At 43.7% G+C, this 26617-nt stretch overlaps 1 protein-coding gene across 3 annotated transcripts in view; it reads left to right on the forward strand.

Annotated features, from left to right (window-relative positions):
- The window catches only part of CCM2 (CCM2 scaffold protein), a 984305-nt gene that overhangs the window by 463756 nt on the left and 493932 nt on the right, over window positions 1–26617 (forward strand). The gene's annotated exons all lie outside the window — the stretch shown is intronic.

Here is a 26617-nt window from a genome sequence, read left to right on the forward strand (position 1 = left end):
GCATGCATTGTATGTGTTTGTGGTTGTGTGCTCTGACTCCTGCATGTAATGCAGTTATTTGCTTACTGACTTCTGATAGTGACATAATCTTGAAAGGAAATTTGTAATGTATCTGCTGATTTTTTGCTTTATTGATACTTATTTTTAGTCTTAGACTTCCAAGTCTGCTGTGTCCACCAAAAGTGTGTTACAGGCATATACTTAGAAACAAAACTGGATCAGACAATGCCTTTTGGAAAATGCAGAAGTAACCTGTAAGGGATGTAGTGTAATGACAATGACTCATGACTTTTTGACCTGTTAAAATTTTGCTGCCCTCGGATCTCTTCAAGGAAGGAGTCATAGATGTTCTACATACTGATTGCTTTTGCTGTAGTCTAAGCTGTATGGGTTATATCCTGCAACAGGATATAACAGCCACCATCTTCTAAAACTTCAGGGCACATACCTTCCATTCATCTGAACCATTAGACAGCTTGAATTGAACCGACTAAAAAGAGGTTTGGGTGTCAGGCTCTTCAGAGCTTTTCTGATGCAGAAAAGAGCTCTCCTTCAGGTTTTCGGGGATTTACTGTTGGCTAATGCTGTTCTATTACTGGGCAGAAAAATAACCTTCAGCAATACTTTTCAGTTGTTTAAACTGTTATTGTGAAAAATAAGTACTTTAACGTTACAGAAAAGTAATTTTGATTTTCACATTACTTTTACTTTTTTTTTTAAACAGGAGAGCTCTTTTTGACTTTTGTTGTTGAAAGTTGTTAAAAATTCCTTGTTCTGTGGATAAATTATGTTTTATTTTACTTTTTGGGGATGAGGAAAGTGTTAAGTCTTTTTGCTGTGTTTTTTTTTTTGGGGGGGGGGGGGGGGAGTGACATTTTTGCTACTTTCCTGTTTTACCAGCTATTGCTGCTAAGCTTCCAAAGGAAACAAGCACCAGTTTGGGCTTGATCATGGAACAAATCTACTGGTCCCTCAGGCGGACCTTCTTCCAGCCACAAAAAGAAAGTTACTTAAGCAGCCTTTGCTATCATATGAAGTTGCTAATTTGACATAGCTGCAAATAGGTGACTCTGCTGTGGTCAAAGCTAGTTCCTCAGACCACTCATCCTTTTCCGCAGGTCCTGCTGGTGTTATCCATACAGTCACCATGGACAGGGGGTTAGCTGTGTTTTCTGCAGCTGTTGTGGTCTCCTTAGTGGGCAAGGGAGAGCCACTTTTGTTGGTCGAGAGAAAACGGGCAGTAAATGACCCCTTGTTTAGCTAGAATGTTGTGCCTATCCCTGAGGAAGCTGTTGTAAACAATGCTATGTCTGTTTGCCCCAATTTTCCTGTCAAAAATTGACAGAAAACTAAACATTTAACTTCTCCTGTGTTAGTTCCTCTGGAACGGAGCGGAGTAACTTATCAGGCTTTGCCCCCAGGGTCTCTTATAAAAGGCTGTTGAGCCTACTTGTAAAGTTTTTGGTAAAAGGAAAAGGGATTCCTGTTTCCCTGAAAAGGTTCAAGATGTTGAACCTGCAGGGAAATGTGAAGGTACAGATGCAGCTTTTTCTCCTCAACTTTCTGAATCAGATTCTGAGGAGAGTATGGTATTTGAATAACCTTGTGAGAGATTCACTTTCTCTGAGACTGTTTCCAGATAGTACCAGTGTTTTATGTGTGAGAACAACAAGGTTTCTCAGTCTCTTAGAAAATACTGTCAATTTTTACAACTGAAATTAACCAGAACATTCATCCACCCCCCCATCCCCCAGGTACGGTCTGCATTGGAGGGTGTGTTTGTCATAGCCTATGGTTTCCCTGACAGCCATCTTGATGTCCTAAGAAAGCAGATAGCATGTATAAAGTTCCTCAGTCTATCAACATTTTGTACCCTAATCACAGACCTGATCCAGGAGCCATAGCTTTAGTTAATCCATCTGCTGGTAAGTATTTTGTTAATCCTAATCCTCCTTCATACAGGGATGGTAAAACTGTTCATAAGTTTAGGAAAAAATATATGCTTCTCCAACCTACTGAATTGTCAGAGTCACATTACAAAGTTTATACTAATATTGTAAAAGTATGAGGAATTGTTTTAGCTACAGTTTCCATTTGTAAGGAAAATGTGCTTTGTGTAGTGTAGTTTCTTCTCTTTCTCAGGTCAGTACTCATTGAAATCGGTTTATGATTTAGTAGATACTGCTTTCAGGCCTGCTGACACTAGTGCTGTTTTAGAGAGGCTTCCTGGCTGCTTTTTGAGAACCTCCCAGAAGATGTCAAAAATGAAATTTTGAATTCTCCTTTGGATATAGTGAAATTCTGAATTCTCCTTTGGACAGAGGTTTAATTTTTGGATACTCTGCTGCATAGGTTATCAAAACATGGGATGAGAGTGGTAAACTGATGCAGGTAATCTCAGATTTTTCAGCCATCATTCTCTAAAATTTCCAAGGGCTTTCTGCTCCCTCATCCAGTTTTGGCAAAAATCAAAATAATGCCAGTAAATCGAGGTTTAAAAGACAGTAACAGAGAAGTTTCAGAAAGAAATCTGGATTTCCTCAGAAGAAAGGACAATCAAATAAGGCAGAGTGACTATTTAAGGGAAATTGCCCTCCCACCACCACCACCTTGGCAGTCCGTTACTCCTTCCAGAAAGTCTAAATCTGTGTTCTCTCTTTGGTAACAGATTGCTTCGGACAAATGGATTCGGAAGCTGATCCAGCTATAATACAGGTGGAAGTAGGAGAAAATTTGTCCTTTCCAGAGGATTCCTCATCTGCCAGATCAAACCACTCTTCTGTCCTGTCCTCCATCATATGTAGTCTTAGTGGGTAATAGAAGGCATTCCTCCTTCCCAGATGAGTAAAGAATTTTATTCAAGAATGTTTCTAGTGCAAATAATTCCTGGAGACAAGTTCAGTTTGTGATAGTGCCCGTGCTCAAAATGCTCTCGTTACACAACTTTACCATTCTTCCTCATTTGAATTGGTCAGTAAACTTAAATTTAAAACATGCTCATCACATTCCTATTCATCCAGATTTCAGACTTTTTTTTAAAGGTTTTGTATATCAGGATAACATGTTTTTTTGCCTTCCATAACTCCAAGAGGGTTCACTAAGTTTCCAGCTCCTGACATAGCCCATTGCAGGCTGCAGGGTATCAGCATTTTTTCCTTTTTAGATCATTGTTTATCTTTGCTGAGTCTTTCAAAGTGTAAGGAATCTCTCCTACACAGGCTAGGATTCCAAGAGAATATTCAAGTCTTTTTTGACTCTATCACACAAAGTTGTGTTTTTGCAGTGCCTACTAGACACCTGAATAGAAAGAGCATTTTTTCCACGGGAAAATAGACCTTTATTTATATCTGTTCTAGGGGTTTTCCATTCAGACTTCTATTCTGAAAGAGCATACCTCAGTATTCTGAGTCTCATGGCATCCATCATAAACATAAAAGAGATGCCTCTTCTGTAGTTACAGACAATACTATAGTGATGTGGTACATACATAACAAGATCTTACTCCTGTTGCAGATTAGCCATGTTAGCAGGGGATTTAACTTTACAACACCATCTCACTCTACAGACATCTTGTATTCTGTCAGAGCAAAAATTGTGTGGCTGACAAGCTGGGCATGGCAAAAGCAGACACTCATAAATGGAAACTAGATTGAGGTTTTCCAAGTTTTGATCTGTCTGTGGAGAATTCTTCAGGCAGACCGTTTTACCTCCCCTCTAAACAACCAACTAACAAAATTCTTTTCCAGGACTCCATGCAAGAAAACCTGGAAGACATACCTATGGAAAATGTTTTCTTATTGGTGCCGACAAAACAACCAGCACCCATTTATGGCTGTTCTTTATTTTTTTCAGTGTTTGTTTGAGTTGCTGTCCTACGACCTGTCTTACTTCTCCATCAAGGTTCATTTGTTGCCCATTTCAGCATGTTTGCTCATGTGTTCTCCTCTTTCAGTGCATTCACATGTGAAAATGTTTTTGAACAGTGTATTACCCACATCTTTCAGAACACTGGTGGATCCTCCTTGGGATCGTAATTTTGTGTTAGAGAAGCTAACATTTACTCCTTTTGAGTCAGCTCATCTGGCTGACTTGAGGTTATTAACTTGGAAGACAGTTTTGTTGATTATGCTGACTTGTGCAAGAAGAGTATCCAAGTTGAAAGTTCTTATGGTGGGTCAGCTCTATCTCATTTTTCATAGAGACAGGGTTTCTTTGAGAACTAATCCTTTTATGCTTATAGTTCATCTGAGTTTACTTAAACTGTTCTTCTCCTTGTTTTCTTTCCAGAACCTAAAAATGAGAAAGAAAAGCTGGAAGTTCTTTGTGTTTCACTGTTGCAGTCCTCCCAGTAGCCCTCAGTCAGCCCGAATACCAAAGTCCTTGGTATATAACGTTGGCTGCCGCTGGCTGTAAAACTGATGTCAGAAGGTGTAAGGTATAAAGGGAGGCAGCTGATGCCATTTCCTCAGTCTTTCTTGCTGCGGAGCCCGAAGCAGATGCAATTCGCACTAGTGCTGGTCGGCCGTTTACCTTCTTTTTGCTTTCCGACTATCAAGTTGAAGACTCCTTCAGATAAGTACCCCGTTGGAGATCCTCTTTTTTTGCTTTAACGAATGTCCGATAAAGTTAAAAACTGTCTTGCCTGTGGAAAACAGATTCCGCACCGTGATTTTCATTCCTGTTGCATAACTTGTTTGGGCCCTGAGCACGACATCCCTAACTGCGATCTCTGTGCTTCCTTTAACCTGTGTACCATATGCCGTAGAGCTAAGATTTTGTATAAGCATTTCGGAGTCTGGTCTAAGTTCGTCGGTATGGCGTCTTCTGGTCTCCCGACTTCGGATAAACCTAGGAAAAGCAAAGACAAGGACCGCGATAGGCCTAGGGTTAAGTCTGCTGATGACTCACTGGTGAAATTGGTCATCAGCCCAGCGGTAGTAAGTGAGGCGCTTTCGCAGCCCCTGCAGTCTGCAGATTTTCAGCCGCAGGCCTCTGCCGAGACCTTTATGGAGTCCTCCATGCTGCAGGCTGCTATTTCGTCTTCAGACCCTCCTCTGCCTGTCACCGCCTCAGATGGGTCCGGAGCTGCTATTCAGACACCGGCTTCTGACACCTCTTCTCTTCGACATGAGACCAGAACCAGACCAACTACCTTAGTTCAGACTTCTTCAGTTGCTACACCTCCGGAGTCCCTCCAGATTGCTAGTAAACCTTCCAGCCGCAAACCTATTCACAAGCAGGTGTCGGCCTCCCCTCCTGTGCCTCAGTTCCAGTTGATAAAGATGGTTGGTGATCTTCTTTCCCTGATTAGGGGCTCTCACCCCCCCCCCCTCCAAGAGGGCTAGGGAATTATCTCCTGATGCTTTGTCTGTCTCAGATTCTGAGATTTCCAGTATGTCTGCTGGTGAAGGAGGAAATTCTCAACTTTTTTCTGCCTTTGAGGATTCTGATGCTGAGGAGTCTATCCCTTCTGCCTCCCCTCCAGGAGACTTTTCCTTTGGGGATACTTGGAATACTCTTAGGGAGCACTTTAAATGGGAATGTCAGGATTTTCCTCAGTCTAAGAAAAGAATCAGGGAATTTTTGGATTTGCCACAGCATAGGCCTCTGGCTATACCTCCAGTTTTGGAAGTTGTGGATGATGTTTTCATGGAAAATTCTTTAACTCCTAATTCTGTTCCTCCTACCCCCAGGAAACCTGGTAGGTTTTATAGGGTTCCTGGTTCTCATCAGACGCATCAGACTATGCATGGGGGGCTCACCTGGCAAGGAAGTGCATTCAGCGCAAATGGAACCCAAATCAAATGCACCTGCACATAAATCAAAAGGAAATGTTAGCTGTACAGAATGCTCTGACAGCCTTCAAGGACCACATTCTTCCAGGACAACTAATGGTAAAGACGGGCAACACCACTGTCATGTGGTACATAAACAAGCAGGGGAGTACACATTCTTACCCCCTCTGCAGACTAGCCATGGCATTATGGAACACAGCCTTGAGCTACTAAGTGAATCTAGAAGCTCAATTCCTGCCAGGAAAACTAAATACACTGACAAGCAGACTAAGCAGAAACCTCATGGACCCACACGTGTGGAAACTGGAACCAAGGATTTTCAACATGTTGAGAAACAAATGGGGGAGTCCAGATATAGACCTGTTTGCCTCCCCACAGGACCATCAATTGGACAAATTTTGCACAAGGATTCCCCACAAGCAAGCTTGGAAAGTGGATGCTCTATCCTTCAGCTGGAAAAAACTATCAGTTTATGCCTTTCTTCCTCTGCCTCTGCTCTCCAAGGTACTACTAAAGATCAAACAGGACAAGCCAAGGATGATTTTAATTGCACTATACTGGCCTCACCAACACTGGTACCCACTCTTGCGCAGTGTGTCACGCTTGGGTCCATGGCAGCTGCCTCATACTCTTTCCCTGTTGTCTCAGCAGGAGAACATGATTCTGCACCCTCAGTTGCAAACCCTGAACCTAGCAGCCTGGCTAATTACCTAATCTCTCCTTGACCATCCCTCAGTGAATCAGTGATGGATATCATTTTAGAGGCTAGGAGGCCTAGTACTAGAAAATCTTATGCTGCAAAATGGAAAAGATTCTGTGCTTGGAACCAATCTCAAGGAATGAACGCATCAGTGCCCAGTTTAACTCAAATTCTACAATACTTGACTGAGATGCTTCATAAGGGCTTGTCTTTTTCCTCCATCAGAATTCATGCAGCCATTTCAGCTCATTATAGCACAGAGCCTCTCCTCTTCTCTCACCCACTGCTCAAGCAGTTCCTCAGAGGAGCCAAAAATCTAAGGCCACCCAGGAGAGCTCCAACTCCAGCCTGAGATCTTAACTTTGTCTTGGAGAAATTCATTTTTCCTCCTTTCGAGCCAGCTGCTACTGCTGATTTAAAATTTCTTTCCTGGAAAACAGCTTTCCTTTTGGCAATCACTTCTGCAAGAAGGGTATCTGAATTACAGGCCCTTATGGCAGTGGAACCTTTCACCATCTTTCATGCGGACAGGGTGTCCCTCAGAACCAATCCCTCCTTCATGCCCTAGGTGGTATCCAGTGTGGCTCTTAATCAGTCCATTCATTTGCCTACCTTTTTTCCTAACCCACAGAACAAAGGAGAACGGATACTGTACTCTTTAGATGTGCACAGACGGCTTAGATTTTACTTGGACAGGACTAAACCTCAAAGGAAATCTGAACAACTACTGGTGGCATTTGATGCAGGGACAGGGCGGAAAGCTATTTCAAAACAAACCATTTCAAAATGGATAGGCCACTGCATTCATTTCTGCTATAAGCACCATGGAAAACCTATCCCACAGGGCATCAGACCCCATTCAACCAGAGCTGCATCTACCTCTACAGCCTTTTCTCAGGGGTGTCCCTACTAGGGACATCTTAGAAGCTGCTACTTGGAGTTCTGTACATTCTTTCGCCAAGCAGTATAATTTGCCAATTTTCTCTAAATCCAGGACTGGTTCTGCAACAGTGAAACACAAAGAACATAGTACAGTTGTGTACACTTACCATAAATGTAGATGTTCGAGTGTATTCACTGTTGCAGTCCTGGTTACCCTCCCTCCAGCCCCCTTTTCTTCATTTGGCTGTACCTCTACTCTCACTTACTATGTTCTAAAAGTTTTGTGGTGTATTTGCTTTTTATGTTGGAGATATATCCTTGTATTTACAGATTTAATTGCTTCCCATTAGGGGGGCACCTGACATCTGGGGCAAGAAAAACTGATGTAATGGCGTGGGCTGCATGTTTTATACTCCTGACGACCTGACGTCGTGGAAGAAAGGACAACAACTGACCCAGGACCCAAAACTTTGTTAATCAGGCCGACTGAGGGCTACTGCAAGCAGATAACCCAAATGTAATGACTGCAACAGTGAATACACTCGAACATCTACATTTATGGTAAGTGTACACAACTGTACTTTCCTCTGATACAAGAGCTTTGGGAGTTCTAGCTTTGCTGGTGTTTTCATTTTGTTTTTACTGATTGGTTTTTCAGTGACCTTCTCACTCATTGTTTTAAAAACAGGTAAACAAATAAACTGACTATTTACAGCATACTCCAAGATCCAGAATTAACTAGTAACCATTTATTTTCACTATATTACAAGTCATAACAACTAAACCAGTGACTTCTCCCCTTGTTGTATTGCAGTCTACTGTTTTAAACAGGTATACATCACAGGTAATTTCTTCCATGTCAGTGTCATCTTAAAGCTCATTTTTCTATTATATATGTTTTTTAATTGTGTTTCATAATTCTGCGTTCTATATTTTTTAAGTTCTATAATCTTTTTCACTGCTCTTATTGATAGTTTGTATTTGGTTTTCATTTTGTAGTTACATCATCGACAATAAAGCTAGCAAACCTTTCACCTCTTTACATTAGATTTATGAATGCAAGTTGATTTTAGTCCAGTAATCCAAAATTTTATGTAGCTTCATCCCATTTTATTACCACATCTGCTCCCAAAATGTCTTGTTCTTTCTTCTCGTCCATTACAATTTCTTCTGTGGCTTTCTTATTAGTATATACAGTATAACCTATTGGTGGTGTTTTATTTTTCCAGTAACATATAAACTCGATTATTATTTATTTATTGGCATTTGTTTACCGGGAAGGTCCACTGGGCCAAGAAGAATCCATTTTCAGTGGAGGCCCAGGGAGAAAAGCTCCACAAAAACAGTTAGTATAAAATTACATAATATTGGCACAGTTTGTATTAACAAGAAGCATAGTTATAATGGGCAGTATAGATACTGTAAAAGTGTAGGTGGTACAGACAGATAATATGCAAACACAAGGCATTGAATATACAAGCACAAGGCATTGAAGTACATCCTAGGTACATGTTCTAGTACATTCTAGTGTGAGTGTGCACTCTGGAGTACACTCTGTTATGAGTGCAGAAGTTGAGTAATACAGGAAGGATGAGAATAACTGTGTAAAGGTATATGTATTAGAAGTAGGGAGAGATTAGTACTAGGAGTGATGACTGTGAAGAAATAATACCAGTCAAGGTTAGGGAGGATGGAAGTAGAGAAAAAAGGTGATATGATATAAGGAAGAGGAATCAAGTCCTAGGAAGATGGAAGTCGGAGCATCTACAGTACAGAAGAGTCAAGTCTTAGGAAGATGGAAGCTGGAGCATCTACAGTGCCAGAGAGTGAAGAGATGCTGCTTCAGAGCTTTTTTTTTAAGGAGGAGATGTTACTGATAGTCCTAATAGTTAGTGGAAGTTCATTCCATAGTTTGGCAATACAGAAGGAGTAGACCATTTGACCTACTGGGAGTTTAGGTATGTCAGCTTGCAGTAGATGTTGCTTTTCAAATCTGAGTGATCTATTTGGCTGGTACTGAGTTAGAATTGGAGATAGGGCTGGGCAGTCTGATGGATTGTAAATGATTTATGTGCTATGGCTAATTGCCGGTAAGTTAAGTGATGTTGGAGTTCGAGCCAATTGAGTGATTGTAAGAAAGAGCAGTGATGGGATGAATATTTGGCATTGGTTGCAAATTTGGCGATTTTATTGTAATGGGATTCTAGCTTATTTTTTAGGGATAGCTGGATGTTGGTGAGGAGTGGGGCACCATATTGGAGTGAGGGGAGGAAGAAAGTATGAGCAAATGTTTGTTTGGTAGAGCTGTTAAAAATATTTTTATGTCTATAGAGGGATCCTAGTTTTTGGTGTGTCTTTTTGATACAGGTGTGGATATGGAGATCAAAAGTAAGGTTTTCATCTGATATAACTTCCAGTGGTTTTGTATTAGGTACTACTTCTATGGTGGTCTTGCTTTGAGAGTATATGATAAATTATGTTTTATTTATGGAGGTACGTTTTTGGAGGGTGAATAACAGCAGTTTGTTTTTTGTTGGGCTTTAGAGAAAGATGGTTATTTGTCATCCATGTTTCAGTGAAGCTGAAAGCATTTTGGGTAGTATGCATAAGTTCAGTAATAGAGTTAGCAGAACAAGTAATGGTAGAGTAATCTGCATATTGAAGTACTGTACCATTAATGAGATTGGAGTGGAAGTTGTTGATGAAAATACTTGAAGTAGAGGACCAAATATAGAAACTTGGGGGACACCTGTGGATGTTTCAAGGAAAGGAGAGAGAGTTTTGCCATTTAGTGATCAATGTCTTTTGTTTAGGTAGCTGGTAAACCAGTCTAGATTTGAGAGGAGTTACCTAGGTTAGAAAGGAGGTGGTAAATAGTATTGAAGGCTTTAGAGAAGTCAAGAAAGAGCGAAGGTATGATTTTGCCGGTATCTCAAGCTCGACTGACTGTATCCAAGAACGATATACAAGAGCAGTAGTTGTGCTATGGCCTGGCCTGGCTGAAACCATGCTGAGTGGGGGAGAGGAGCTGATTTTGAAATAGATAGCTGAGAAGTTGATTATGGGATGCATTTCTCCAAGATTTTAAAGAGGGGAGAGAATAGCAATAGGTGTAAAGTTTGAAATATCTGTGTTGTTTCCACCTTTGTGGAGGGGTCGAATGTAAGATTTTTTTCCAGATAGTAGGTACATAGGCTTCCTGGATAGATCTGCTGATGAGTATGATGAGTATTTTTACAGGATAGCCAATGGCTTTTGCAGACATCTGAAGGTATTCTGGAGGTAGGTTGTCTGGAGCATTAAAGCATGGTTTCAGTGTGATAAGCAGTTTTTTGATAGTAGCAATGGTTATAGGAGAGAAGGAAAGGGTTCATGGGGGAGAGACAGTAGTATTTTGTGAGGTGGGCTTAGGTGGACGGGAGTTAACTGTCACTGTTGATTTGGGGAAAGGTTGCTGCAAGGCTTGATATTGTATTGATGAAGTGAGTGTTAAAAAGGAGGCTATTTCATTAGGTGTTTTGTCTGAATGTAGACAGGGGTTGTTTTTGGAACTGGGGTTTAGTATAGATGAAATAGAGTTCCAAAATTTGGAGGGGGGGGGGTTGTTTAGAATTCTTTTGCAGGCCAAGTTAGTTGTGCTTCTCTGTCATTGCTGACTAGCTGTTTTGCTTGATTGCAAAGCTGCCTGAATTGTAGAAGGTCAAAGGGATTTTTGGTCATATGCCATTTTTTCCAAGCTTTGTCTCTTATCAGCTATGATTTGTTTGGTAGATCTAGTGAGCCATATGGCATGATTATTTTTTACTCTCTTTGTCTTACTGGGGCGAGATTGTTTAGGGAGATTGTTTAGGATGTCCAGAAAAGTAGAGTTAAAGAATTCAACAGCATCATCGAGTGGAAGAACTTTTAGTACATTCCTTCTGATTTTTAAGGTTTCATTTAGGGTTGTAGGTTTGAAATTGTGGATTTCGTGTAAATTTATATTGATGCTGGCATGGTGTTGGGGTGTTTTTGCATAGTATATAGGCTGGGAGGTGGTCACCGATGTTGTAGGAAAGAGTACCTGCTGCTGTGATTTTGGTTGGGTTCGGAGACTAATATCCAGTCAAGTACTGAGCCGCCATCTTTGTTTTCATTGGGTCTGGTTATGTCTGTAATTAGTTGAGTGAAGTTAAAGAGACTGATATCTCAAATAAATCTCCTCAACTTAATATCTGACCAGTTTATGTTTACATCACCAAGGATAATTGTTTTGTTTTTAGCATTGTTTGATATCCTGTCAAGAATGTCTTTTACCAGGGAAATATTATTGCCTGGGGGAATGTATATAGCTGTGATGCAGAGATTCGTGGAATTATAGAATCTTAAGTATGATATTAGTATCTCTGCTGTGGAAAATTGTGGAACTGGGTTGGAGTAAGCTACTATAGAGTAGGTACTTGGGTAAAGTATAGCAATACCTTCTCCTCTTTTGTGAGGTCATTCAGCCCTAAGACAATTGTAGCCTGGGGAGGTTTCAACCAAGTTTCAGTTGCTGCTATTATGTCTGGTTTATTGAGTGTTTTACAGGCATGGAATTCTGATATTTCATTTCTTACACTTTGCAGGTTAAGGGTTGTAATATTAAGTGTTTTGTATGAGTTGGAAGGGCTGAAAGTAGATGTTCAGGTCCTCCTGGGTTTGGGTGGATGTCCCCACACTGGCATAGCTTGGATTGCATACGAGGATAGATGAGGGCTGGCCAAATTCTTTTAGGGTAGGTGTTTGACAGGTATGTTGTTTTGGGTAACCTTTCCTAGAGGAAGTAACTTGTATTTGGCATATAGTAGTGTGTTTGGTGTGAATAGGCTGGGGGATATTATTTTATTACTTTTATGTATACAAGATCAGTACAGTCGGATATTGCACAGGTGGCATAGAACTCCTGCAAAGAATCAGCAAGAAGAATGGCACCTATCCACAGAGTGTTGAAGATGTTGGATGGAAAATGCTGATCAGATGAACATGTGGTTGTGTGGGGAGGTTATACTACTGTGAAAGGGGTCAAGAGAGATCTGGAGTAAATTACTTGGGCAGAAGATTATAAATCTGTATAACTTGTGCCTTTTTGGGGTTTATAAAAAGAATGAACGGACTGGAGATAAAAGATTAGCACTTCAGTTGCCTGTCATGGAAAGGGTAAGGTGTGGTAGTTTACCTAGAAAGAAGAGCAAAGATGTGGATGCAATAAGTACGAAGGGGGCATGTGCATTGGTTGACAAAGAACTGTAAGGGGGGCAGTTCAGTAATGGGCAGACCAGTCAAATTAAGAAGCGAATGTGAGTAATGAAACCACTGAAATTGTAGATGTTTTGGATTAGGAATGTTGGTACGAAGTACAGATGCAGGGAGTACTGGAGGTAACTTTCTGAATGTCAAATGGCTGGTAAGCGGAATATCCCAAATCCTAGGTATGGTTTTTAATACAGCACAGAATGTGTAAGGGGGGATTTTAGGGAAGAATTGGTGCGCATGAAGTTATGGGAGGGTGTTGTGGTTATGAGTGATGAGAAAGTGTGTAAAGAATGCCAAGAAATTTTGTTCTATTGTAATAAGATGTAGATGTGTGGTATTTGTGCTTCATGTATTACACTAAATACGTTGTATAATATGTGACGCCCGTGCACTGGTCCAGTAATCAAGAAACCTCAATCTTTACCAGTAGCACCAGTGAGGGGCATGCACATTGGGAAGTACAATTTCACTTAAGAGCACACAGGGATCACAGTCAGTCTGGGATTGGTTTCTCACTTTCTGTCCAGATCCCCAATAAGACTCCCCACTGGCACAGATGTAGGGTTCAGCTCTCAGCCGAGTAGTCAAGCCAAAATCTCCAGTACCCTCTCTGTCCAACCAGCGCTTCGTGTCCCTGCCCAAGTAGCTGATATACGCACACACACACACACACACACACTTTGAGATTTGGTTTATATACAACCACACAGACACTCCTGGGGAAGGCTGGCACAGGTTCATTAGCTATGCCCCCTTCGGCCCAGACTATAAGGTAGTAATCCACTGCCACCAACTACTCATCAGCTACTATAAAGGCCTTTACCAAAGGGTGTCCAGTTACACTGTGTAATATTACTGTTATCCAAATAGTAAGTGTAACCTAGGGCTAAGGCTATTGAAGTGGCTTATACAGTATCACCAAATACATGCAAGTACCCTGAGAGCTTAAATTATCTCTACACAAAACAGCCACAGTTAAAAGTTTTTAAAATATTTAATAAAAAATAAAAATGCAAGACAATACTTATTCATTCAGCACAATGACACTAAAGTTTAGAAATCACAGGAAATACTTTAAAACAACATTGTAGGATAGTCTCACATAAATGTAGAAAACAGCTAGATTAATCTGGCTATATTTCTATCTATCTCTAAGAGGAATTACTGTTCTAAATTCTACTTACAGAGCAAAGGCAAAGTATTGGTGAGTTATCAGCTTCAGAACAAAATACAAAATACTATTCTTTCTTTCTGTCCTTATTGGTTATACACACTACTGCTGAGTCATTTCAGATTGCATCATTCTTGATACTTGTTTCCCAGGCTCACAGAACTTAAAATTTTAACATTTCTTTTTGTCATCTGCACCTGCCAGGAAGCCACAGCAATAAAAGACAGTTTACATGTAAAACCCAGTAATTATCTCTGTCTTAATTTCCTAGCCCAGACATCCTGTCTCATTGTTTGAGATCAGTCATAAAATGCTTTACTCATTAGCTTTCTTCCAGTAGGGTGCACTGTGGTTACATTTTTGAAGATAACACATAACACAGTTTTTTTACACTTGTTACACAAGCCTGTGGATCATATTAATATTTACAATGACAGAATTATTTATAAAATTCTGTATGGCTGGGCTGGCAGTCCCTCAGTTTTTCACATAATATTACAGAAAAATATGGAATTAATATATGAAAATCCCTGTGTTAAATGGTGCTGTGGAAAAGATTTGTTGTATGTACAACAGTAAAAATAATAGTTTCTCATCTAAGCTGGTACATAATGCTTTTTTTATTCCTTTCCTAGATCTTCCCAAATGCCAATGCATGATCCTGTCACACGCTTCTATTGGGTCATATATTACATGTTCTGAATCAAGTATCTTAATCTGAGTTGCATGGCCTTATAGTATGCTTCCAGATCTGAAAGTCCCAAACCACCCTGTCCTATTGTCGGCATTATTATTTTTTTTCTGTTGCACTCTTTCTCTTTTGTTGTTCCAAAGAAACTCTTTAATTTCCTTTTTCACACATTCGGTACCTCATCTCTCAGTTAATACATATAAGCTTGATCTAAATAAAGAAGCAGGGGGACCAATGATATATTATTCTCACAATCCATGAATTACAGTTTCAATTGTCTTATAATTTTTGAGTAAGTTCTTCCTATGTTCTTAAGCTGCTTGCTCAGCATTCTTTCTCAACCAAATTCCCAAGTATCTTATCTAATTATGACCCCACAAAAACAGGAAGATGTATATGAAGTCATGTCTTGGGAAATAATTCATTAGTACAGACTTTGTTTATTGCCTCCTTTACTTTATTTCCTCCTATAGTATTAAAACATTGTCTGTCAAATATAATTTTTATAACATATTGCGGTCTGGTAAGCTGTCGTATGCCATTTGCAAAAAAGGGATCTGATGTTATCCAAGTCCTCATTCATCACTATAGGGTCTAGGATCTGATATCGGATTGGCCAGCAACATACTACAGATGGAACCATTGCTGTAGCTCCTCCCTCTCCCATGATGCCCTGCTGCCCTCTACCCCCAGATCTCAATTGCTGTGTATCCTGTGCAGCTGCATGTTCAGTTGGCTCTAGCTAGGTAAGTGCTTTGTTATTTAGTCCAATCTCGCCTACATTCTTACCCGTGGGCTCGGAGCCGAATATCAGCTCTGACTCGGCCAGACTTTTCTAGCTTGAAGTCTTTCTATTGGCTGGGCTAAGATGGGATCCCATGCTGCATTGCTCTGTATCCCAAGATCTCGTTTGCTGCTTGTGTAGCTCGGACGTGGTCTCGCTCTTGGCTGTGGCTAAGTACCTATTTTTCTTCTGCTTGAGAGAATTTATTACAAACAAAAAGCTATTTTAATAGCTATTCCTAGTTTGGTGTTATTTGTGAAAAAATTTTTCGGTGTGTGTGATTATTTCTGTGGTATCCCACTAGATGTTCCAGCGGGCTAGGCCCGTTTCAGTTAGAGGACCTAGTCTGTCCCCTTGCTTCCCTGTTAGTCCCCTTAGTGTGTGTACTAACTTCTGGTCTAAAACCGTTTAAATTAGAGGTTTTAGTCTTAGTCCCCTTTGTGTGTGTGTGTGTGTGTGTGTGTGTGTGTGTGTGTGTGTGTGTGTGTGTGTGTGTGTGTGTGTGTATCAGAGGATTGTTTTGTTAAAGTTGGTTAGTGGTAGTTTTATTCCCGCGCTCAGTGTGATGTAGTTTGTGACTGTTTTTCTCCAGTCGGTTCAGTACCTGTGATCTTTTGTCTTGGTGATTGTTGGTAATTTCTTAAGATGTCTAAAGATTCGAAGGAGCACAAGCCCTCGGGCTTCAAGAAATGATCAAAGTTTGGCTATAAAATGTCCATTACCGATGGACATTCGGTATGTGTTTATTGTCTGGGAGCAATCCATCTGCAGGAGTCTTGCAGCTTCTGTCATGCATTTAGTCCTAGGGTACTTTAGGATAGAAAGAATAAGATAATTCTGAAGGGACTTTTGAAACCCTCGTTTGAAGAGGGTCTGGAATCTGCTTCCAGCTCTAAACCTAGATCCACTAAATCGAAAAAGAGGTCTCCAGCTCCTTCAGTCTCCTCGGAGCCACCAGAGAAATTAACTAAATTAGCTTCAACATACTCGGCTCCACTGTCCTTGGGGCCGCAGGAAGTGTCGGTGATGATGGAACCGGCGTCGGCTCCAATTATATTGGAACCTATTCGGAGCCGATCGCCTAGTATTAGGCAAGTATCACCTGAGAGGAGATCTCGATCTCCCTCCCTGTCCTCCAAATCCTCCAGGACACTATCAGATGTGGATGTCGATAGGGTGGTGCAGAGACTCCTTCAGTCACTGGTTTTGGCCAAATTGCTTTCGGCTCCGTCCCAGTCTGCTCCGGAGCCCATCCTGCAACCTACTTCGATTCTTCCTTTTCCAAGTGCATCCCAGCCTTCGGAGCCAGAGTGCTCGGCTCCGTGTGATGTTTCCAGGTTGGTTCCGATGGCCCCTCCTGGCTTATCGGTGCCGACGTCGGCTCCGACCCCATCGGCGCCGTCCACGGGATTCTTCAGTCGGGCCCAAGGGAGAGGCCTCGGGACATCTCTCGGTTCCTAGTCTCCCTCTCGGTGCTTCGGCACGGGGAACCCCAACTCCTGTTGTGGCCTCGGAGGATGGTCGCTCTTTGGATTCAGGGGGGCCAGCCTTTGAGCCCATGAGGAGTGCGCTGGCCAGATCGTCAGCGACATCATGCGGGTCGGTCATTCTGTCCCCTACCACTCCGGTGTGGGTCACTGATCACCACCTATCTTTAGACAGCGGAGCTCCAAGGCCTCAGGGTGTACCCCCATGAGTGGTCCCCAAGTTTCTGAGGGCCCCTCAGAGTGTTTGCTTGAGGAGCCCCCTAGAAAGAAAACATGCAAGAGGAAGCACATAGACTCCCAGGATGAGTCTCTCACCTCAGATACTGACCTCGAGGAATCGGAGGAGTCCCCCAAGTCATCCTCTGAGGATGTTTCATTTTCTGACATCCTAGAGATATTGAAACAAAGAGGTGAGTGGCCATCCAAAGCCCCTTCCGAGGAGGTGTCGGTCTTCCTGAAAGCCTTCGTTGCTCAGCCCTCCACCTCCTGGGTGTCCCCATCCTTCGACAAGCTCCTGGATTTGATTTGTTGGAGGATGTGGGAGAACCCTGATTCTGTGGAACCTGTCCCCAGGGGACCCAATAAATTTCTGTCTGCTCCCCCGGGTAAGGAAATTTTGTCCAAGGGAGTCCCTGTGGATGCCATGGTGGTGGCAGTGTCACCCAGAAGGAATTAGCCAAGACTTCTTCCTTCATCCAACCTCCTAACAAGGAGTCTAGGACCATGGACCGATACGGGAAGCATGCCCTCTCTTTAGCGACCTTTACCTTACGGTCGCTGAACTACTTATCTCACCTTACAGGGCTCCAGAGAGATCTCCTCAAAGAGCTTGGAGATACTCTCACGGGTAACGTTTCTGAGGCTGTGGCCCAGATGTCTACCCTCAATTCCATCGTTAACTCCTCCATGAGGCTGATTTCATATGCAGCCGAGGGAGCGAGTAAGGCAGTAAGCTCAGAAGTTGCCCTTAGGAGGCAGGCATGGATGTGTCTTTGTCATTTCGTGGAGGCCTTCAAGTCTTCATTCACCGACACCCCCTTTGATGGTTCATCTTTGTTCGGAACCAAGGTGAAAGACACCCTCACCAGGTGCGAGCAGGAGGGAAAAACTCTGTCTGCTGTAGGGGTCCATTTTTCCCTTCCCTCTAGGCCTTATCCCAAGGCCCAGAGGGGTGGAAAAATGTGGTTCAAGAAATCACAGAGGTTTTTTCCCGGTGCACAAGGTGTGCCCCCACCAGAGGCAGAGGAGCGGGAGGTTATTTAGGAAGATGCCGCCCTAGAGGCAGAGGAGGCCCCCGCAACTCGGGAGACCGCGATTCCTTTCGCTGTTCTCCCTACTGTCGCTCCTGATGGGAGGCCCGACTGTGCATTTCCGGAGCCAGTTCGGGGGTCGAATATCGTTATACCCAGAGGCCTGGCAAAACATTACCCAGGACCAATGGGTTTTACGAATAATTTCCGGAGGTTATGTCATCCCCTTTTCATCAGATCCCCCTCCAGTCAGGAAAATCCCGGACATTCCACCCAGTCAGAGGGATTACGCGGCTTCAGAGGTTTCAAAGCTGCTAGAAAAAGGAGCCATCCAGCATGTCCCCTCAGACCAGATCAGATTAGGGACTTACTCAAGATTCTTTTTGGTGCCAAAAAGAACAGGGGACTTGAGACCCATATTGGATCTCAGCCGATTGAACAACCATGTACAAAAGTCCAAGTTCCATATGGTCACCTTGCAGTCAATTCTCCCATTGTTGAGAAAAGAAGTATGGATGTGCTCCATCAACCTCAAGGATGCTTACTACCATATCAAAATGGACAGGGCATCCAGGAGTCACCTACACTTCTGGCTGGGAGCCAGTCATTTTCAGTTTCGAGCCCTGCCCTTTGGTCTCACCAGAGCCCCCAGGGTGTTCACCAAATGTATGGCGGTGATGATGGCTCACCTGAGATGTCAAGGATTCCAGGTGTTTCCTTATCTGTACAACTGGCTCCTCACTGCCACCATTCAGACCAGGGACAGCACCATCACTCTTTGTCAACAGTTAGGCATAACATTGAACTGGGAAAAATCTGCCTTGTTGCCCTCACAGCATGTCATTTTTATAGGTGCAGAACTAGACACCGTTCAAATGCAGGTGTTTCTACCACAGAAAAGAATCAGAGCCTTACAGCAACAAGTTCACGCCCTGCTCCCTCTGCGAAGAGCGAAGGCAAGATGGGTTCTCCAACTCCTGGGGACTATGGCTGCAACAATTATGTTAATCCCTCTAGCAAGATTACATATGAGGCTCCTTCAATGGCTCCTCTTTGCTCAGTGGTCTCTCCAAAGGCTTCCACTTTCTCACCCTATTCTACTCACGGACAGGTGCAAACAGGATCTCAGTTGGTGGCTTTGCACCAACAATCTGGACACGGGGAAACCCTTCGCTCCACCGCCCCCGATTGCCACAGTGACCACGGATGCCTCCCAGATGGGGTGGGGGGGCATTATCTAGGCAGGACAGTCCAAGGCACATGGCAAGAGCACGAGATACATCTGCATATCAACGTCCTGGAGATGAGAGCTGTGCTACTTGCGTTGCAGGCACTTCAGAGCTTTCTCCCTTTCGGGACTATTGCAATCCACTCGGACAATATGTCAGTGGTGTGGTATCTGAACAAGCAGGGAGGAACCAAGTCATATCCCCTGTCCAGAGGCATGTGAGTGTGGCAGTGGGCAGTGCCAACATTTTCTGGTGGCAACGCACATTCCGGGGAAGTCCAACATGATCACAGACAGGCTAAGCAGAGCTATTCTGATGCCTTACGAGTGGTCCCTGAACCATCTAGTTGTGGAATGGATCTCCCGCAGATGGGGTCAGCCTTGCTGCAACCTTTTTGCCCGCCCTCTCAATGCCAAATGCGGCAGCTACTTAACTGCTGATCCCCCTCAGGGGGAGTCACCCAGCGATACTCTAATCCACGATTGGCCCTCCGGTCTACTATATGCCTTTCCTCCGGTTCCCTTGCTGTCAAAAGTAATTCAGAAAGCGCAATCCTTGGGGAGCAGAATGATTCTGATTGCCCCACACTGGCCTCGTCAGGTATGGTTCCCCTTTCTCCATCCCTACGTCTTGGACGTGCCTTGGATTCTGGACCCACAACCAGATTTACTGACCCACATGTCAGGGCAGCTCCATCCCTCTCTGCGGACCCTCCGGTTGACAGCCTGGCTACTCCACTTCCGTCATTAGTTAGGCTTCATCATTTTTTGCCGGAGGTTGTTCATATTTTATCTTCCTCTCATAAGCCCTCTACTAGGAAGATGTATTCCAGCAAATGGAAGAGATTTTCAATCTGGGCTCATACCCAAGGGATTGACCCTTACACAGCTCCAATTGCTTCTGTTTTGGAGTTCTTGTCTATGCTTTTTCATCAGGGCTCAGCATCCACCACCATAAAAGTCCAATTGGTGGCGATTTCTAACTTTCATGTCGCTAATGAGCCTAGTCTGATGGCTCACAGACTCTGTAAGGCTTTCCTGAAGGGCACTCTGTTACTCCTGGAACTCTTGAAACAAAAAGGTGGATGGTCTCCCCAACCCCCATCTTCAGAGGAGTCTGTGTTTCTGAAGGCCTTTGGGATGGGCCCATCTACCTCCTAGGTGTCCTCCCCTGCTGATGAGTTAGTAGACCTGATCTCCAGAAGGGCCTGGAAGGAGCCAGACTAGACCTGATCTCCAGAAGGGCCTGGAAGGAGCCAGACATGGTGGAGCTTATTACAAAAAGGGCCGACAAGTTTCTTAGCCCTACTGCAGACTGTTCTTTCTGGAGCAAAGGTGTCCCAGTTGATACCATTGTGGTCACCGCTGCTACTAAAAGGGAGCTGGCAGACCAGAGCTCTAATATCCATCCCTCAAACAGGGAGGCCCTGGCGATAGACCGTTTTGGGAAGTGTGTGTATGCTTCAGCTACTTTTGGACTGAGAGCAACAAATTATTTAGCGCATTTTACCTGCCGCCAAAGGGATTTGGTCCATGAGCTTTCCACTTCCCTTACAGTATTGCTGCTGGTGGAGGATATCAAGAATGTGTCTCCCAAGCTATCCACTGGTGCAGGCATTGCTTTGAGGCGTTATACCTGGTTATGTTTATGCAGGTTTGCGGAACCCTTCAAGGTGTCCTTTACCAGTGCCTTTTTTGATGGTTCTACTCTTTTTGGACCTTCCATGAAGGACAATTTGACTGGCAGGAAGGGAAGACTCTGTATGCGGTGGGGATCGAACTTCTGATCAGTGGGTGTTAAATATCGTTTCTATGGGCTATTTCCTTCCCTTTTCGTAACCATCTCCATTAAGAAGTTACCTCTCAGACATTCCACCCAGTCAGAGTGAGTTGGCCTTACTTCTAGAAAGAGCAATCTAAGAGGTCCCAGCAGGACATAGAGGATCCAGTACATACTTGCGCTTCTTTTTAGTGCCAAAGAGACAGGGGACCTGTGTCCTATTCTGGATCTCAGCGAGCTCAAGTCTTTCGGTAAAGAAATCAAAGTTCTGGATTGTCACTGCTTAGGCCATTTTGCCCTTTTACGTAAAAACAGTTGGATGTGCTCTGTAAATCTCCAGGATGCCTACTATCACATGAAAATAGACAGGTGTTCCAGGAGACATCTTCGCTTCCAGGTGGTAGTCGATCATTACCAGTTCAGAACCCTACCCTTCGGTCACACCACAGCCCCCCCCCCCCCCCCCACACACACACACACTTGTTTACCAAATCTGTGGCAGTGGTAGCAGCTCACCTGCGACTGCAGGGGTTCCAGGTCTTTCCGTATCTCGACGGATTGGCTCCTCACAGCACCTTCGAGGCATCGACTGATGCAAGCGATTCATTATGATGTTCATCGTGTTTCACTGTTGCAGTCATTACACTTGGGTTATCCTGCTGGCAGGCTACCCGCAGTCGGCCTGAATTCCAAAGTCCAGGTCCGGCGTCGGTTGCTGTCACCTCTTCTCTGACGTCAGTACGCCAGGGGTATAAATGATGCAGCCAACGCCATTTTCGCCAGTCTTTCTTGCCGCGTGTGCCCGAAGCAAAAGCAGTTTGCAAGTGCCGGTCGGCCGACTCCTGAGATTTTCAAAATCAAATTTCAGATCCTAAGTCTTCAATAAAGCTAAGTACCCCGTTGGGGAAACATTTTTCTTGCTCCAGACCGATGTCAGAAAAAGTTAACAATTGTATTTCTTGTGGGACGCAAATACCTCATAAGGATTTTCATTTTTACTGTATTCCTTGCCTAGGCCCTGACCACGACGTTGCTAGTTGTCGGTTTTGCGCTAGATTTAACCAACGTACTATTAAGTGTCGGTACGATTTTGCTTTTCATTATTTTGGCAGAAGGTTTAACTATATAATGCTGTCGGAACAACTGACGACCACAATTCATAAAAAACGCAAGGATAAAGACAAGGACAAGCATCCGAGGTCCAAAACTGACGACGAAGCCTCTTCTAGGCCAGTCACCGGTTCGCCCGTGCTCAGTGAGGCGTTTTCGCAGCCCCTGACTCCCGCTACCTCAGAGCCACAGGCCGCCTCCGACTCCCACGTGGAGACAGTTAGGCCTTTGGATACTCAAGGTATTGGCCCTTTGGAAATGAATCCCTCAGATGGGTCCGGAGCCGCTGAGCAGGCATCGGCTTCTGAGGGTGTCTACAGACCTACACAACTTTATATAAAGCCTATTTCAGCATCCAAGACAAAGTCTAAACCAGTTTTAAAGACAAGAAAACCAGTACAGCATTCTCCAGGACAGACGTCTATGCCTAAGAAACAGATGCTCAAAATGGCCGAAGACCTAATTACTTTGATCAGGGGTTCCCATCCCCCTCCTGATAAGAGCCCTAGGCAAGACACTGAATATGATTCCTCTGATCAGGTTTCCATTTCCTCTGATTCCTCTTCTGAACAGGGATGTTCTATTCCTCCCTATGAGGATTCTGATGCTGAAGATTATATTCCTTCAGCTTCTCCTCCTGAGGACTATTCTTTTGGGGAAACCCTGCATACCATGAGGGAGCATTTCCACTGGGAGAGCCAAGATTATTCCGATTCTAAGAAAAGACTTAGCGACTTTCTTTTACTTCCTCAGCACAGACCTCTTGCAGTTCCCCCTGTTCTAGACATAGTGGATGAAGTATTCTCAGAGTCCGGCCTGTCTCCAGACTCTTTACCTCCTGCTCCTGTTAAGCCGGACAGATACTACAGGGTTCCAGACTCCCATAAATTTCTTTACAAAAACCCTGCTGCTGACCCAGAAACTATCTCACAGGGTCCCAAAGGGGTCAAGGCTGCTTTTGCTAAAAACCCTGTCCCCTCAGATAGAGAGTCTAGGGCTTTGGACAGATGGGGGAACAAAGTTTACACTTCTGCTACCTTGGCTGTAAGGGCTTTAAATTGTCAATTTCATATTCTCAAATATCAGCAATACTTAATGTCTTTGTTAAAACAAAAAATGTTGACAAATTCTGAATGTTCTGAGAACAAAGATTTGCAGGATTTATTGCATGCAGCTGAACAAGTGGGAAAACATACTTTGCAATGTGGCTATGACTCACTGGAGGCCTGGTGCAGGGCCACTGTTACAGGTTCTGTTATTAGAAGGCATGCTTGGTTAAAGGAACAGAATCTGCCTGATCATGTTAAAACAAAATTATTGGATGCTCCATTACAGCATGATACTTTGTTTGGTGTTAAGGCAGAAGAGGTGTTGAAGAAAATGGAGGATAAAGCTAAATCTATGCAGACAGTAAAGGATTTCTTACAGGTACAGCCACCCAGATTTAGCAGGAACTGGCCATCTAAGAATTGGTCCTTTCCAGTGTCAGACAGACCACAAAGAGGCAGATTCAGACACCCTAGAGGCAGGCAACAGCCCCAGGGCTCATACAGGCCGAAACAATGGGGTGCTTCTACCTCCAAAAGCGGAGAAGACAAATCACAGCCTTCTAGAAAACAGTCCCAATGACTTCCCTCTGTCAATACCAAGCACTTATTTTTTGGCAGCACCATTAGGGGGAAAGCTAGCACTTTTTCAACAAAATTGGCACAAGATCACCCAGGATAAATGGGTCTTAAGTATAGTCTCTCAGGGTTACAGGTTCCACTTTCACACCCTTCCAAAGGCAAAAGGTATGCCAGACCTGCCACACAATCAATGGGCAGAGGCACAAAAACAAGTTTCATCTCTCATGGACATGGGGGCCATTCAGCCAGTGCCACAACAAGAGCAGGGACAAGGATTTTACTCGAGACTTTTCTTAGTACCAAGAAAGGACAAAGCCTAGAGACCAATTCTGGACCTGTCTATTCTACTTTTCTGGACGTCCCAAAATTCAAAATGTTAACTCTACAGCAGCTTCTGCCCATGCTGGACAAGAAGGCTTGGCTTGTAACTTTGGACCTCAAAGAGGCATACCTGCATGTTCCAATCAGACAGTCTTGCAGAAGATGCCTCAGATTCATAGCTGGCTGGCAGGTTGCCCTGAGTCGGCCTGAATAACAAAGTCTTGGGTCCTGCGTCGGTTGCTGTCTCTTCTTCCATGACATCAAGGGTATAAAACATGCAGCCAATGCCATTTTAATCGGTCTTTCTTGCCGCGCGGTGCCCGAAGCAGAAGCAGTTCACAAGTGCCGGTCGGCCGACTCCTGAAATTTTCGTATTCGAGTTTCAGAACTGAAGTCTTCAAACTATAGCTAAGTACCCCGTTGGAGAAACTTTTTCGTGCTCCTTACCGATGTCAGTAAAAGTTAATAATTGCATTACTTGTGGGAAGCAAATACTTCATAAGGGTTTTCATTTGTACTGTATTCCTTGCCTAGGCCCTGATCACAATGTGCCCTGCTGTCGGTTTTGTGCTAAATTTAACCAACGCACTATTAAGCTTCGGTATATTTTTGCTTCTAAATATTTTGGTTCAAGATTTAACTACCCTGAAATGTCGATGGTTAGAAATCCGACTACTGGATTTCACAAAAAATGCAAGGAAAAAGACAGAGACAGACCGTCGTGGTCCAAAACCGACGACGAAGCTTCCCTTAAGCCAGTCGTCAGGTCGCAGGTACTCAGGTGCTTTCGCAGCCCCTGTTACCCTCTATTTTTGAGTCGCAGGCCTCTATCGAGACCCATTCAGAGTCTGGTATGCCGTGAGATTCTCAGAGTGTTGAACCCGCGGATGTCTCTCCCTTGGATGGGTCTGGAGCCGCTGAGCAGGCACCTGCTTCTGAGGGTGTTTTCAGGCCTCAACATTTTTATATTAAACAGATGCCAGCAGCAAAAACAAGGTCAAAAACAACTTCTTTGTCTAAAAAACTGACGCATGAGCCATGTGCTTAGGTCCCTATGCCTGAAAAATAGATGATCAAAATGGCTGAGGATTTAATTACCTTGATCAGGGGTTCCCAACCCCCCCCCCCCCCCCTGCTAAGAGGCCTAGGCAAAGCACTGATTATGAATCTTCAGATCAGGTTTCCATTTCTTCTGATTCCTCCTCTGATCAGGAATTTTCTATTCCACCCTATGAGGATTCTGATGCAGAGGAATCCATCCCATCTGCATCTCCTCCTGAGGAGTACTCTTTTGGAGAGACTTTGCATACTTTAAGGGAGCATTTTCACTGGGAGAGTCAGGACTTCTCTGAATCAAAAAAGAGGCTTAGGGATTTCCTTCTTCTACCTCGGCATAGGCCTTTGGCAATACCTCCTGTATTAGACATTGTTGATGATGTGTTCTCGGAATCGAGCATGGCTCCTGATTCCCTGCCTCCTGCTCCTAGTAAGCCAGACAGATATTAGAGGGTTCCTGACTCCCACAAATTTCTTTTCAAAAATCCTGCTGCTGATGCTGAGACTATTTCTCAGAGTCCCAAGGGTGTTAAGGCTTCTACAGCCAAAAATCCTATCCCTTCTGATAGAGATTCCAGGACGCTGGATAGATGGGTTAAGAAGGTTTATACGTCTGCAACCTTGGCAATCAGGGCTTTAAACTGCCAGTTTCATATGCTTAAATATCAACAGCATGTTATGGGCTTACTTAAACCGAAAATGATGTTGATTTCTGATTGTGTGGAAAATAAAGAATTACAGGATTTATTGCATTCAGCAGAACAGGTTGGAAGGCATACTGTTCCATGTGGTTTTGATTCCTTGGAGGCCTTTTGTAGGGCCGCCGTTACTGGTTCTGTGATTAGAAGGCATGCCTGGCTCAAAGAGCAAAATCTGCCTGACCATGTTAAAGCTAAATTGTTGGATGCCGCTTTGCAGCATGATACTCTGTTTGGTAATAAGGCAGAAGAGGTTTTAAAGAAAATGGAAGACTAAGCTAAATCTATGCAAACTGTAAAATATTTCTTGCAAGTGCAGCCACCCAGGTTCAGTAGGCACTGGCCTACTAAAAATTGGTCCTTTCCTGTGTCCAACAGAGCCACTCAGGGTAAACCTAGGCGCTCAAAAGGCTCTAGATACCAATCACAGTGTTCTTACAGGTCAAAGCAATGGGGTGCGTACACCTCCAAATCTGGAGGAAACAAAGGACAACCCTACAGTAAGCAGTCTCAATGACTTTCCTCTGCCATCTCCAAGCACTTATCTTTTGGCAGCCCCCTTGGGGGCAAAACTAGCACTTCATGCTCAAAATTGGCAGTTAATTACCCAGGACAAGTGGGTATTAAACATAGTATCCCAGGGGTACAGATTTCATTTCCATACTTTGCCGATTCCAAACAGATGGCCGGATCTGCCACAAAACCAGTGGGCAGAGGCCCAGGAACAAGTCCCTCATGGATATGGAGGCTATTCAACCGGTA

This window comes from Protopterus annectens, chromosome 2.part1 (assembly GCF_019279795.1).
Source record: "Protopterus annectens isolate FY-2018-M chromosome 2.part1, PAN1.0, whole genome shotgun sequence".
Lineage (NCBI taxonomy): Eukaryota > Metazoa > Chordata > Ceratodontiformes > Protopteridae > Protopterus > Protopterus annectens.